The sequence below is a fragment of the Xenia sp. Carnegie-2017 genome, unplaced genomic scaffold (assembly GCF_021976095.1).
Source record: "Xenia sp. Carnegie-2017 unplaced genomic scaffold, XeniaSp_v1 HiC_scaffold_3, whole genome shotgun sequence".
NCBI lineage: Eukaryota > Metazoa > Cnidaria > Anthozoa > Malacalcyonacea > Xeniidae > Xenia > Xenia sp. Carnegie-2017.
In genome coordinates, this window is record NW_025813493.1 from 2,691,150 (window position 1) to 2,703,674 (window position 12,525).

The 12,525-nt window shown below is 31.6% G+C and overlaps 1 protein-coding gene and 3 long non-coding RNA genes across 4 annotated transcripts in view; 3 read left to right on the plus strand and 1 right to left on the minus strand.

The window, feature by feature from the left end:
- The window catches only part of LOC124454894 (fibrinogen beta chain-like), a 104,377-nt gene that overhangs the window by 77,201 nt on the left and 14,651 nt on the right, over positions 1-12,525 (plus strand).
- LOC124454345 lies at positions 687-1,859 on the plus strand. The gene is made up of 3 exons (XR_006951416.1): positions 687-955; positions 1,332-1,387; positions 1,815-1,859. It is a non-coding gene; the product is annotated as an uncharacterized LOC124454345 (long non-coding RNA).
- LOC124454347 lies at positions 3,755-5,335 on the plus strand. Its single transcript, XR_006951419.1, has 3 exons — positions 3,755-3,820; positions 4,385-4,679; positions 5,200-5,335. It is a non-coding gene; the product is annotated as an uncharacterized LOC124454347 (long non-coding RNA).
- LOC124454348 lies at positions 8,365-9,349 on the minus strand. The gene is made up of 2 exons (XR_006951420.1): positions 9,281-9,349; positions 8,365-8,411 (listed from the first exon to the last, which is right to left on the minus strand). It is a non-coding gene; the product is annotated as an uncharacterized LOC124454348 (long non-coding RNA).

A 12,525-nucleotide genomic window follows, 5' to 3' on the forward strand; every position in this document is an offset into this window, starting at 1 on the left:
CTAACATTTCCTGAAAAGTAGTATAGCTCTTGAACTCTGTCGTGATTTGTATTTTAAAGTACACATGAACACATTTCGGTGTTAATTATTCTGATAGATCTTAAAAAAAATATTCAGAAAATTCTAAATTTCATTTTGGCTATTTAAATTTCGGTGTTTCGATGGCCTGATTTAACCACAGGACTCGACCAAAAAGAGAGCTCATTGAATTTATGTTATGTATAAATTTCTTACTCCAAGCTTACAATTTTACATGCTTTATAAGAAAAAATCTTTTCATCTCACGGAAAATTACAAATATACCGTTTTTTTTTGCGCTGTGATGCTTGCGCCATTCCCTTCCTTGGTTATATATAAAGACAAAACAAAAGAAATCCTAAGTAAAAGTGCTTAAATACGAGCTGTACTTGTAGATAATATTCAGACAATCGTTCATCTTTCGCAGGAAATTAAATTTTTCTTTTAAAATTATTCTTGACAATGTATGGTAAATTTTTTAGCTGTAAAGGTGGTATCTTTGTTGTGATTGACATTCTTTACGATTACTACCAACGGAAACTTAAATATTTCTTACCCCCTTTTACAGGTGCCAAGGTCTTTCAGCAGAAGCAAACTTTGATTTAAATAATTTAAAAGCCTAAAGCAGTGTTTCAACAAGACAAAAATACTTTTTTAATAATGTATCACTGTTTGTTAAGCTCTATTATGAGTTTAAAAGTAAAGAAATACACAAAAATGCATTTTTCCAGTGTATGATCCAGTGTAATGATATGATCCAGTGTAATGACGCCAAGGCGCGAAACTTTATAAGATTATTCAACTACATAATGAAAATCATGTTAAAACCACGAGAAGTTAAACTTGAATCCTAACTTCATTAGTATTTTCTCTAATAGCATAATTTTTAATTTTGTAAATATGCATTAAAGATGACCTTTAAGCGAAAATCTAAAAGGTAAGAATTCTAAAATTTGTTACTTGATTCCAATTTGTACTATCACTACTATGCTATGGCGTATGGGTGAAACAAGTTTTACTGTTGGTTGAAAATATTGGTGATTAATAAAGCAGGGACGATTTTCATATTGGAATTTCTAATTTTTATTGCCTATTATGTTATATTTTTTAGATGTTGATCGTCCAGCTTTGTGCAGTCCTGAAAAGAATTCTTGGTGTTGGTGTGTTACTCGACTCTGATGATCAAAGGATGTCAAAATATCAATCATTAACAACACCAACAGTCATTTTCAGGACTGCTCGAACCTTGAAGATCTACATCTACAAGCATTTAGCTTTACTCATGTTTTATTTTTCACCATCATCTCTTGTAGGAAAGGGAGAAAAAATGTTAATTATACTGATATGAGCTCCAATTGTGAAAGTGATGGTAATGTAATGTACATACAGTGATCTCATAGCTACGTAGCTATTAATGAAAATTATAATTGCTCTGTTTTACAGTAAAGTATGTGGTTATACACTCTGGTTTACATAGGTAGGAGAAGGGGACATTTTATATTGGATCAGTTTACATGTACCTACATAGACACTGTTCAAAAAAATACTGATGCAACAAATGTGAATGTAGGCCCCACAATTATTTACTGGCTGCATGATTGATCTAGTGCACTATTAAACATTTTACATTGTTTTATTGTGAAAAAGTTGAGATTATTAATTTGGTAGATATGCAATAAATATATATGGGGATCCATACTTTACTTCCTTTTCAATGTCATGCCTCCATGTTCTATAGATTTCTCTTGTTTTAAATTGCTAAGTTTTTGTATTTATGACTTCATGATATGTTTCAGATGATTTTGAAGTTGATTTTGAACCACAAACAAAGAAGGCGAAGCATAAAGAGAAGGAAATGAACAAAGAGAAGAAAGGCGAGAGAAGGTGTGACCCAAAATAGATTTTAATTTTGGCTAAAGGGCATCATGCTGTTTTACACAGATATTAGAGTAGATCTCTAATCCTTTATAAGCCTTTGTTTTGCCTTGTGTAATCCAATGTACACACTAATTTCTTCAATGTGTGATACAACAACGTCATGAGATTTTTTCTATTGTAAGGCCTTCTGTTCGTGAAAAGTTGTACCAAAGAGATATAGAAAAAGCAATTGAAATGTCACTAATAAATACACCTTATGACAGAAAGGATAATGATGTTGGACAAAAAGAAAGCAGTCATATCAAAATAAATAGTAAAGGTATCGGTATGTAAAATGATAAATGAAACTGTGAAAAGTGATTACATCATAAAAGATTACATTATGATTTCATCATGAAAGAGGAAAAAAGGTTGGGAAGCTGCCCTAATCTAGGCAGTAATGAAGTAAATCCAATTCAAACAATGATTTTAGAATTTTGAAAGTTTTTCATTGTTAAGCATTATATAATGCTGTCTTACATTGAACTCAAATTCACATTTTTAGTAAGACTCTTTTTCCCCATCACAAAGCCCTTAATTTTAAACTCATAATGTTTACAGAGTAATCAGTCAAAAGCACAAGTTTTGAAAATGACAACTTTGTTATACTGTACTAAATGAGGACAGAGAAGGATTTTCTCAGAGTTTTATAAACTAGTCAACACTCTTAGTGGTCTGAATTTAACTGTTGAATTTAGGCACATAGTAGCATATATCCATCAATCACACTTATAACTGGGTAGCCTTAAAATTAGGAATGTTTAAAAGTGCGGACATATGAAGGTGTGCATGGATGAAGGTGTGTATGGATGAAGGTGTGTATGTATAAGGGTGGGTATTCATAAAGTTAAAGATGTATCAAGTTGTGGATGCATGAAGGTTTGGATGTATGATGGTGGGAATGTATGAAGGTATGGTGGGGATACATAAAGGTGGAGTGGGGATTTATGAAGGTAGTGATGTATGGATGAAGATAGTGATGTACCTATGAAGATAGTTATGTGTTGCATGTAGTACTACTTTTAATGGCGTGATAAATTTTCTAATTGACTTTTTGCATGGTATTGTAGTGTGTGATTCAAAATGAAAATACATCATCATTATTAGGTAAGATGCAGTACCATGTACATATAATGCTGATTGCTCTCTTACTCATTTAATCTAATTAAGATGATGATGCACGCGACACCTGCGATTCACGTGACACCTGCGATAAGAGTAGTGCTAAAGTGAACAAGATTCATGACCATGATGTCGAAAGTGATTCCAATGAAGAGAAAATTGTGAACCTGAAGAACGGCAAGAGAATGTCTGGTGGGAGTCATATGTTTTCCGGTAGGCTTTATTTTTGTATTTATAAAAATTATCATTGATTTCAAGTGTCCTATTTGCATATAATGAAATAACCAAAATGCAGTTGGCATGATTATACAATCAAAATATCAAAACAGTTTGATACATACGTAATTGCATTTGCTCGCAGCTTGTCTTTCGTGTTATTCTTATTAGTTTTTCTTCTGACGAGTGCTTATAATAACAAATTTTTGATACACATTTGTTTTAAAAAGAGTCATCCGACTACAAATGCACCCCTGTTGATGGTACAAAGGAGAAAAAGTCATCACCTATAAATTCTTCCAAAGAGAACTTTGACATTTGAAAAATGAAGGGAAAATTTCCACATTTTCTTGCGTTGGTACAAAGGAGAAAAAGTCATCACCTATAAATTCTAAAGAGAGCGTTACATATGAAAAATGAGGGACAATCTCAACATTTTCTTCACCTAAACTGTTTACAAACAAAACCAGCGGTTCTTTTTCTTGGCGGTGTTAAAATTAAGAATCCAGGTCCGCCATTACGTGTAGGACTATCAAGAAACCATAAGGTAAAACCACTTCACAATAACGTTACGCTTTATAACAACTTACTTACACCAAAATATTTTATCTCTGTTTTAATAAAATATGTGAAATGAGTTGTAGGTGATTTGTAAATATTTCAATGTATAATAAACATTGTAATTATACACTAAAAAAAAACTCAAAACATGTCGTTATGGCCAATTGTTGGAGAGTGTAAAGTCAATCTATGAAAACCACCAACTAAATAGTATTTGGTAAGCCTTCCTCCAGCCATGCTATATACCTATGAAGGATTTTAGGCTTTCACGTGATAATTTCCCCAAGCAATGTGGGTACTCTCCCACAGTTCATTCTTGGGATTTTAGTTTTGGACCATAGTTTCCACAGTTCTTACTCTCTACATAGTCACTGACATTTCTTTAGCTGTAACCCACTTCACTAGCTAGTTCGCTTTTGGAGTAGCATTGATCTTTCGACCTTACCAATACCATTTCACGACAATCAACATTGATTCGTGGCTTTGGACGTATAATTCAGTAATTTGTCTAGATTCTTCTTATCCACTAAATAATTTTTCTTTCACTAAGTGCTGTTGGAATGAAGTTCGACTATATATGTCTCAAAGTGAATGGTTTGAACCCGGGAACTCTGAAGATGACTACCGCTAAGGTTGTCGAAACGTCAGTCAACATCAACACGAACTGTCCTTCTTAGGACTTTATTGTCATGGGTGATCTACATCTATAAACATATATATATACGTCAAATGTCATTTGTGACTGTTGTGGGACATCTAACCGTGGTTAAATATGATTAACAACAGAATGTAAATTTGTATTATAGGCTATAACGTCTTCCCAAATAAAATAAGAAAATTGAGCAGTTCTTTTTGACAGTTGAATGGTGAAATTATACCGTCTATTACAAATTGTAAGGGAGAGAAAGTCGTTTGAAACTTAGTTTTTGGCTTGCGCTTGTAGCCAACCATTGTATCATTTGCATATTTAAATTATTGGTTCTCTCTTGCACATTAAGTATATAACTTTCACGCAAATGCCCTCAAGAGAGTTAACTGTACCTCATAAAAATGTTTCTACCTTTTTCAAACTTATTTCTGATTCATTTTTGTATACAATACGTAATACAATTATATGTCTTTTAATACTGGCTCCTTAAACTTATCCATACTAAATTCCATCACTATTGTGTATAAAATGATTTAAAAGTGGCAGATTTCAATTGGCTCGGTTGCCTGTTTGGACCAAAACTCCCCAGTGATCTCAAATATATATGCATGTTCTACTTTGGTTGCTCCTAACAGTCGATTCATTTCAATTGAATTTATAATCCACGTTTAGATATACTAAAAGCATAGAAACCTACATTGTCTTGCATTTTTAAGCTTTTGTAAGTTACAAGAAAAATATGCATGTGTATATGTTTTCAAAGTTCCTTTGTCGACGCATCCTTGTAAAAATCTCACTTTTGAAACATGTTTTTCCATATTTGTACATTATCATACATTAGGGCATTGTCAATCGCTTAAAAAATGTTTTGGGATAAAGAAACAACAGTCTCAACCTCAAGGCCAAAATATGTCAAAATGTCATTATACGAAGTTTGCATTTTGTACGGTTCTTGCTCGCTGGGTTAGATTGTGCATCTTCTAAATGTGTTTTTCTCGCGATATGACTCTAGCCAGTCACGTGCTGCTTTCATTGATGAATTCATTGCTCCCTGTTCGCCCACGTATGCGACTTTACCTTCTTCGATGGCGTAGAGTCTCTCAGGCAACGCTCCATAGGCCACATTTGCATTGTCGTCCATTGTATCTACCATTATTTGACATGGAAGATTGGTTTATTCATTTAGTGTACTTGAAAGTTCTTAATTTGCATTTTTATTCTTTTAAAAAGCGTAAAATCACGGTATAATATTTCCTGTTCTCTGTTTTCATGGGACATTTCAAATGCCAGGAATAACTGAATACACATGAATAACGGACCAACAACCATAAATTTTCTCTCACAAAAAATTTACATGCCTGATCCTTGAAAGAAAAGTAAAATGTATGCGAGACATGTTTTGAAAATTTCTTGCAAAGAAATCATGTCATAGCAAAATAACATGTAATAAACTTTAATATTCAATGCGAATGACGTAGATAAGATAGTGTTAGTCACGCTCGTAAAATGACCACTATTGTGTTTGATAGTTTCATCCGTGCCAGCAAATGTTTGTAACGATGGAAAACATCAAGGAAGAAAATTCAGAACATTCTTTACTCTATATAGGCATAGACGTTTTAAAGCATTTTATATTTAATGAATGCAATCGAACTTACCGTAAAGGACACCCTTAAGACCAAGACTTGGTGTTCTTTTGTCGGAGGTGTCCGCTTATGAGATGTTTGTTAATTTTGCATAATTATAAAAATTTTTAAATATGACTGTTTTACAATGTTTTGAAATATGATTATATGCTTGATAACGACTAAAAAGTCCAACATCTGTATAGTGAAACGTTTGAGTCCATAGACGTTATCATATAACAAGTTCATCACGTATATTGTCATTGTACAGACACAATGCTTAAAGTTCACATGACATGAAAAAATTTTCTTTGAGGAACTTAAATGCGCAAACCTGGAGAAGAAACTATAGTGGTTCATGAAGAAAAATGAAGAAGACGAAAGAATTTACGTGCATTACAAAACAAAATCTATTTATATACCGTAATATGTCCATTTGTCGGGATAATTACTAATTCAACCGCTTACAACAGTTTACAATGTTGTTTGCGAATGTTGTTTTGGTATTCACCTCCGCTAACGAAAGGTCGTAAATGTGTCTTCACATAAAAGAGGTCTTGGCTTTTGAGAAGTGTCTAAGTTTCTTGACTGTATACGATTTTTTCATACTGTATCAACCTAAATATGGTTTTCAATTATTATTTGGTATATTTATGAATATATAAAAAAATTTTATTCAAGTTGTGTGTTTCTTAGTCAAATGATTTTCGACAGATGAGAGTAGAATTATTACATTAAAGATCAGCCGGTATAAAGACAGTGGAGGTAGTAGGAGAATAGAAGTAAAACATTAGTGATCGAACAGTATAAAGCTAGGACCATGGACGCTATGCTCATCTTTGCTCTCTTTCTTGTTTTTCAAACTAATAGTTCATTTTCATTCAGTTAAATTCCCTTTATCTCCTCGATAAAAAGCAACTTTTAAATTTATGTATAGTGATTATGAATATGTTAATTAAGGATTGTGCTTGACTCTCAATTAGAATAATATCAATAGGTAAATTGAAGACTTGTTAATAGTATTTTGTCTTTTTAAAATTAAATCCATATGTACGCTATACGTACCTTTTTTCTTAATCTGCCCGTACTCGCACTGTCAGCGGCTAATCACTACGTGAAATGTGGTTGTATCTAACATCTTTTAGTAACATCGGGCATCGCATAATAAGGCCTGTTTCAAGCGTCGAACTTTGCATTTTCTCGAATACAATTTGGCACTCGCGTTTTGCTCACAACAAAGTCTGGAACGCGATAAAGGAAAGGCGTCGTGTAATATTATTGAAAGAATAACAATCAACGTTAAATAAGGCTTGCTGCATTTTTTCAAAACAAAGTCGAAGTGCTTTTACAAAGAGATTTTTAAAATACGTTGCCTCAGACCAGTTAAAATATACAAAGCATGTTCAATTTTTTATCTTCTTTGCTTAGCTTGCGATATAACATGACAATGCAAGTCTGTAATTGTTTACCGTGTTTAAATTTGAGCTTTGCGCCATATTAAAATATCTATTTTTACCATAGATGTAGTAGTCATAGGTACGTACATATTATATGTGTGCGCGTTGGGCCATCATGATTATCCAAAATGACGGCGTCAACAGGGCAAAAGATATGTAGATTGTATTACAAAAATTAGGGTTTTCGCAGTTCTTGCCATTGTATTGTATCGAAATTTATCCAATCAAAGTTTATTTGAAAAAGAAACATACGGCGATTATTTTAAGCATGTATTTGAGTGAATTCAATAAAAACTCGCGAAGTTATCCACCGATAACAGTTTGTGTAAAATGGTCACTTGGTCAATTCCTGCGTTTATTGCCAAAAATATTGTACTTTGTTGACATCTAGCTTTTTCAACTTGAGTAGTGTATCATGCTCTTAAAACAGAACATTCAGACAATTTTACAGGTTCATTTGTCTGCATCGATTTAACATGAACTATTTGCTAATCAGTTCAGTAAAGTTACAATCAATAAATTGTGAATACGAGGAAACTGATTTTTCATACGAAATTGGTCGTACAGCTGTCGTAAAAATGCAATGGATAAAATTCATATAACAAAGCGCAGTTTAAATACAGATTGCCTTTAAAGTACTTACACTGACTTTTCCTTTGCATGCATATTTAATCAGTTTGTATCAGTTTCCTTTTCATTCAATGAAATAACAGCAACACAGACCTCTCAATAACGTCCATAGATTGCTTTGTGATGTTTTTTCTGACGATGTAATTCTTTGGTTCAATAGTCCGTTAAGGATTAATTAATTTCCAGGCATCCAATGCAGTTTTCTTTTGTCGCACCCTCAAAAATAAGACACTGTGTCACACTCAGTTAATGGATGGAATAATAGCTGGCTTAAAGATCTGTTAAAACTTGGAAAGCTTGCTATGTTGTACACTGGGATATTTTTAAATTTTCTTTTCCGAGCCATAAATTATTCAAAGTTTTTCAAAATCGATAACATTCTCCAGTGAATCTATGTTGAATGCAAGATAAGATATTCCGTAGAATATCAACTTTATTTGTTGTCTCAAGCTGTTTCGGGAAGTAGAAGAGAAAGTCGGTGGTAATGTTTTCTTTAAATGTTCATAAAAGTATTGGCGGAAGCATTTTTTCGATAGCAGCACTATAAACCACCTTGTGACATGCAGTACAAAGTATATAATTAAATCCATCTGTTTTTAAATGACGTATCATGCTCTATGATATTGCCGTGTTGAACAAGCACTTTGATTAGTCTGCTTGTTGGAATGTTCATAGCTGCTCGATAAAGATAGTTGCATAGGTTGGTTTTTGTAGTTAGTCACTCTTTGAAGTATCTCTTACTTTGCTGGCAAAGTATGAACGCGAAACCAAAAAAACAGTCAATCTTTAACAAAGGAGTTTTGGCCTTATTTTTCAAATAGATTTCCTAGTGTGTTTGTTGTTCAGTTATTTTTCTGCATCAGATCTGTGATTGCATGGTTTGAAGAGAAGTGAATAGATTGAGTGACATTTAAATGTCCACAAAAAGGACATTAGCAACGAATTCTTTATAACAAATAGTTTACATTGCTACATGAAGACATATTTTATTAAAATGACCTCTGTCAACTAATGAAACTTTAACTCTGTAATATATCAAAAACTATTTGGTTGAACAATAGCAAAATTATAATGAAATTTCTTACTTTGCAGAGATCCATACATTGTAAATATAGTCAATTAGAAATTTACAAAACAGCTTTTCAGCTGCTAGAAGAAAAAACTACTTTATTCTCCCACATAAGCAATTTCTAAAATTTAAATATTAAAGCAGCAGGTAAAGCTTTTCTATTATGCTGCGTAAATGCAAGAAAAATATTATAAGGCCTCATGCATAGAGAATTTTCTAAAGTATTTTTGGATAGATGTTAAAGCATAAAAGATAAATAAATTAGGTTCATTGATACCCGACGAAGCAAAATTTATTAGAATCATGATAAATAAAGTTCAATCTCTAAAAAGGCGTGTTAGAGCCACATCTACGTCCTATGACTTCTCTAACTGGCTTCTCAAACCTAAAAATTCACAACTCTTGTTGACGTTGCGTGACTCAAAGAAGAGAATGAACAATATTATATGCGTGTCGTCGTGACAATTTCAATGCAAATTTAAAGCACGCTAATATAATTACGTCAATGGGATTAAGCTGTTGAATAATTTAAACATTAAAAAGAATTTTTTTAAGAGGTGTTTATATTTTTTTGCAATCAGTATTAAATATTCCCTGTCACACAATCTGACTCAAAAGCAACGTAACAAAAGAGACATTTCTTTGCAGATTTTTTTTCAGAAAGCGTTTTTTATTGTAGAAACTGATTAAATTTGAGAGAATGTTTTGCATTCAATGACAATGTAATATTTTTAAAACAGAATTGTAGAAAATCATTAATATTTTCAGAAAAATTGTTCAAAAGTATAATCTAATGATGTACATTTATACATATTGTACAAGTAATGGGCCCAAATAACTTAGATTTGACATTATGTTAACAAGACACAAACATACGTAGTACGCCAAAATTTATGATAGAAAAATAAAAAGTATGTGCAGAAACTTTGCTTTTATACATTCGGTGAAAACGAAAAAACACTTACCTGTATGAGGATTGTAACTTATGAAATTGTTAGTCTTAATTTTTCTCTGAAAATGTTAAGGGGGGGGAGGGAGTCGCAACCATTAATTTGTCTTTTTTTGTCCTTATTTTCCGCATCTTGAGAGAGGAAAGGGAAGTAATACGTTAAAATGAACTAAACTTGTTAAAAACATTAGAAATTAAAATCATGTGAAATGTGATGTATAGAGCTAATTATCTTAGAAACTAACGTTGTTTGAATATGATGTACTTTGGAAAGTTTATGTTGAGTTAAGTAAAAAGGGGGTAAATCATATTATAATGAGGTATAGAATTAAACAAAAGTTGCTTATAGACAATACTCCTTTTTTGCTTTATAGTATTTTATCTATGAACGGAAACTAACACCTGCAGTGCACATTTTTCTTTTAGTTTATAGAGACACTTGAAATAGTTGACCAATTTGAATAACGTCAAAATAAACATATTTCTTCCCGGGGTGTTGTTATAAGGAATTAAAATAATTTGGTCTGTTATTTTCAATGTAAAAGGTATTTCTTCGAATTGTTGAAACAATATTTTGTTGCATATTTTTCTGACACTAAATTTCTGCAATTACGGCTCTTTATCCAAAATATAATTGAAAATCATCAAAATTTGTGTCCCTGTCCACAGAAAAGTACTTGTCTTGTGTTGATATCAAAATTCAAAAAGCCAATATTACTAGCACTTTAGGACAAGACAGTTTCTGCTTCAGTTATATTTTTCTAAGCTGCTGTTTGAGAAGAATAGAAAACAACTCGTCAGAATTCAAAGAGAAATTTTATTGATAGCCAAATTGCCTCTTCAATGGTAAGTAATGAAAACATAAAGAAAACCTTAAATTCAGAGCTTATCACAAAATTTAAGAACAATAGCTCTTATTGATTAAACTTCCTTATGAAGACCATACATTTCATTTATCATAGTCATGCTTATACGTAATCCAACAGATAATCTAACACAATCTTTATCTTATAAAATACTTAAAGCATTATGAAACATTATTGTATGTTTTTTTAAACATTTTCTATAGTTAAGAATAGCGCAACCATGCATCATATATACGTAGCTGCCATTTGGTAGTTTGACTAACTTAAAATTCTTAAAAATCTTTTACTGTTTCGCAAATCTTTTTGTCATTTTATATTTATCCTTATGATGAAAACAAAAACGAATTGATTGATCACAACCAATGATAAAGTTCTACTAATTGATATTTATGAATGTCTGGAAATATATTATATCATATTTCCATTGATACGACAGAGAAAATAGTAGCTACATCAAAAATATTTGAAGCAACCATCATTAAGTATTTTTGTTCTGAATACAGATAACAAAAAAATGTTTTCCAGCTATCATAGACATTTAAAAATTATAAAATATTTGCAAGGTGTTTTGAGTTTTTACATGAGAATGATAGTAAACTAAAACTTGAATCTATGTGTGGTAAATAATATTTGATTGGACGTTAAAACTAATACTTATGATTGAGGGAAATGATAATGAAAGAGAGGTACATAATTCAACAAATTGAAATGGGGCAAATCATCATCAAATATCAATACAGAAGTCATTTTAAAAAGCAAGGAATGTATGCAAAACAATGATACATTTTTCGTCTCTTGTTTCTTTTGCTACAATTATTCAATATTGCAAGAATATTTTAAACAGTTGGAAAACGCCTTTTAATCATCTGAAACAAAATATTTGAAGAATTAAAACTTTTTGATACTTAAAGTTGAATTCCTCTATTTAGTTCTTTAGACTTTTTTTTTACATTAGCAATTCTGTCGAAATGCTTATAAATTTCATTTAATTCAGAACTTATATAAGTATAAGAGTCGAAATTCTCTTTACGACTGACAGATGTTTCAAACACAATATCATGTCTATCATGTAAAATGTAAGTCGAAAATTGTGCTCTGAAAATATAAATGAGAGGGGGTCTGCAACCACTAATGTGTCTGTTTTGTCCTTATTTTCTGCATTTTTGAGAGAGGAAAGAGAATGAATACATTGAAATAAACTAAATTTATTAAAAACATGAGAAATTAAAATCATGTGAAATGGGATGTATAAAGATAATCACCTAAGAAACTAGCCTTGTTTGAATTTGATATACTTTAGAAAGTTTCATGTTAGGTTAAGTAAAAAGTAGGTAAACCATGTTATAATGAGCTATCAAAATTTAACAAAAGTTGCTTATAGACAATACTCCTTTTTTAGCTTTATAGTATCTTATCTATGAGCGAAAACTAACATCTGCAGTGCAC